This window comes from Benincasa hispida, chromosome 9 (genome assembly GCF_027475165.1).
Source record: "Benincasa hispida cultivar pf3 chromosome 9, pf3_genome.v1.1, whole genome shotgun sequence".
NCBI classification, from domain to species: domain Eukaryota; kingdom Viridiplantae; phylum Streptophyta; class Magnoliopsida; order Cucurbitales; family Cucurbitaceae; genus Benincasa; species Benincasa hispida.
In genome coordinates, this window is record NC_143486.1 from 28,866,262 (window position 1) to 28,869,105 (window position 2,844).

The window sequence follows — 2,844 nt, forward strand, 5'->3', positions numbered from 1 at the left end:
TCACGGACAATATTATAATCCTTAAAAGAATTTGAATATATAAATATGTTTTTTATGCAAATGATTAACTTCAAGTGTAATTTTCATAATTAGGCTACTTTTGAAACCAAAAGTGCAATAAGCTAAGATCTATAGTTTCATTGGTCCAACGGTTGATTTTAAAAAATAATAACTAATATTATTACCAAACCAAAATGGGATGCATCCATCGATATGCTTTTTCTTCCTATTATTCAAATAAAAAATAATTAAAATATTTTAAAAAGAAAATAAGAATAATTTGTCACAATGTCAAATTATAATAGAATAATTGAGTGAGATGCACAAAGATAGATACTCCTGAAATGTATTGAATATTTTTCAACCAAAATTGGATATCTATTTAAGTTAAATTACAAATATGCCCCTGAGTAGCCATTAATCACTTAGAATTGATTTCCTTGCCAAAGTCGAGAAGTTCATCCAACAAATTTTCATCCAAACATTCAAATTCAATTACCGTTTCTTCTTTTCTCTCTGTTTCATCATTTTGCAACGAACTTGATTGAGATTCAAAGCTCGAAACCTTCATCAATGGATACTCCTCCGGAAAATTCAAAGTGGCTAATTGTCCTCTCATTCTAAAAGCCGCTCGATCGTACGCTCTCGCTGCTTCTTCAGCAGTCTCGAAAGTCCCCAGCCAAATCCGACCCCCCCGCCGCGTCGAGTCTCGAATCTCCGCCGCAAACTTCCCCCACGGCCGCCTTCGTACTCCTCTGTACTTCACGCACCTATTTCCTCCTCCTCCTCCTCCTCCTCCGCCGCCGCCGTTGATCTCCGGTACTCTCTGGCGGTAATCTTCCATTTCGGTATTTGTGCCCTATTTCCCAATTTCTTTACAATCGTTTGATTTGTATATATACGTGTGCGATTCGATGCAAATGTGTGCGTGTGAATTGAGTGAGTGCAATGAATGTGGCGATGGCTTTCAAGACGACGCCATAGCTTTTTAACCTTGTTTGATCTGGTTTGGCTGTTTATCTAATTGTTTAATCGGTTGATTATTATAATACTTCTTTGAAATTGGAGCATGTGCATAAATTTCTTAGGTGGAATCAAAATCAGTGTCTTAATCTCACTTTTTCTTGCTGCTTTCTTGTATTCTCAAAAGAGAATTGTGAATCTGTCATAGTATACAAAGATTTTCTTCTCATAGTTGATTATGTTCTTGGTCACAGTTGCTTTAAATCTTTGGTGGCTGTTCTCAAAAGACATCAATCAAATCAACCACAATTTTAAAATTCAAGGGGCCTTTGTGGAGAAAGTTAAAGTAGTTGTTCTCGTGGTTTGATCTTTAGGCTTCTAGTTCTAGCATTGTGTGACCATGGCTAGCTTGACTGAAGACTTGTACAAAAGATTGTGACTATAGGGAAAACTTCGCCGGAGTGTGTCTCACTAAAAGGTTGTGCTGAGGGGCAAAATGGTATTTTGTGTAAATAGTCTCTTATTTTTCTATTTTTAAAAATTTCCCTAATTTTAATTTTAAATGGGGACCCACCTCGTGAAAATATCATTTTGCCCCTCAATTCAAATCAATCTATTCATCTTCCTATGGAAGTTAGGATTTTTCTATTTCTTTTCTTATTCTCGTTGAGTTCAATCTATTCATCTTCCCATGAAAATTTCAACCATTATTAGACCCTCTTCTTGCAAAGACTCCTATACCTAGGTAAAAAAGACCTATCTTTCGTGGTCATTTGACGTATTCCGTTTCCCCTTCACCTGATTCGGATTTTGATAAAAGGTACATAAGTACCTTTTCCATTTTCTTTCTTTTTAAATGATTAATCGATTGTATTGTTTATAGGGGGAGTCTGTTTGATTTCTTGTAGGAATGTGTAGTGAGAAACCTAAAACCATTTTTTGTCATTTGATAGGGGGGTAAGGGGGTAAATGTTCGTCTAGGTTTGATTTCGCATTTTTGGGGTGTATTGAACTTCACGAGACAAATATCTCGTGAAGTTGTTGCGAATATTTGTCTCGTGAAAGTATTTGCAACAGTAGGAAGTTTGTAACATAGCTTGAAAGCTCTCTGTACTTTGTCTCGTAATGTTGTAAGTTTGTCTCACGAAATTACTTCACGAGATAAAAGATAGAAATGAACTCAGCTTTACGAGAGAAAAAAGTCAGTCTTTTGTCTCGTAAAGTTGAATTCATTTCTATCTTTTGTCTCGTGAAATAACTTCAAGACAAACTTATAACTTTACGAGACAAATGACAGACTAACACGTTTGTCTTGTAATGTTGTAAGTTTATCTTGTGAAATTACTTCACGAGACAAAATATTTACTTACGAACTCAACTTAACGAGACAAAAGACAATTTATAGTCTCATAAAGTCAAGTTCATTTTTATCTTTTGTCTCGTGAAGTAACTTCACAAGACAAATTTATAACTTTACGAGAAAAACGACAGACTAACTTGTTTGTCTCGTAATGTTGTAAGTTTGTCTTGTGAAGTTACTTCACGAGACAAAATACTTATTTATGAACTCAGCTTTGCGAGACAAAAGACAATCTATAGTCTCGTAAAGTTGAATTCATTTCCGTTTTTTTTTCTCGTGAAGTAACTTCACAAGATATTATGGCTCTCTTGCTTCTTTGTCGTGAAGTTCGTTCTTTTTAAGGGTCTTTTCTTTCACTAGGGATTTTAATATTATACCATGTTTTGTGGCACATATAGGTAATATTATGGAATCGAGGATCGAACCAACATAATCTTTAAGGCTTTGTTATCTTCGTATTCTCATCTGGCTAAGACCTATATGGTGATACGTACAAAGTTAACGAGAGTCCAGTTAGACAT

General features: G+C 35.1%; 1 pseudogene across 1 annotated transcript; it reads right to left on the reverse strand.

Moving 5' to 3' along the window:
• Nucleotides 1–320: 320 nt before the first annotated feature.
• LOC120084644 (ethylene-responsive transcription factor ERF096 pseudogene) lies at nucleotides 321–1,140 on the reverse strand (annotated as a pseudogene). Its single transcript, XR_016532282.1, has one exon. The product of XR_016532282.1 is annotated as an ethylene-responsive transcription factor ERF096 pseudogene (transcript).
• Nucleotides 1,141–2,844: the final 1,704 nt, after the last annotated feature.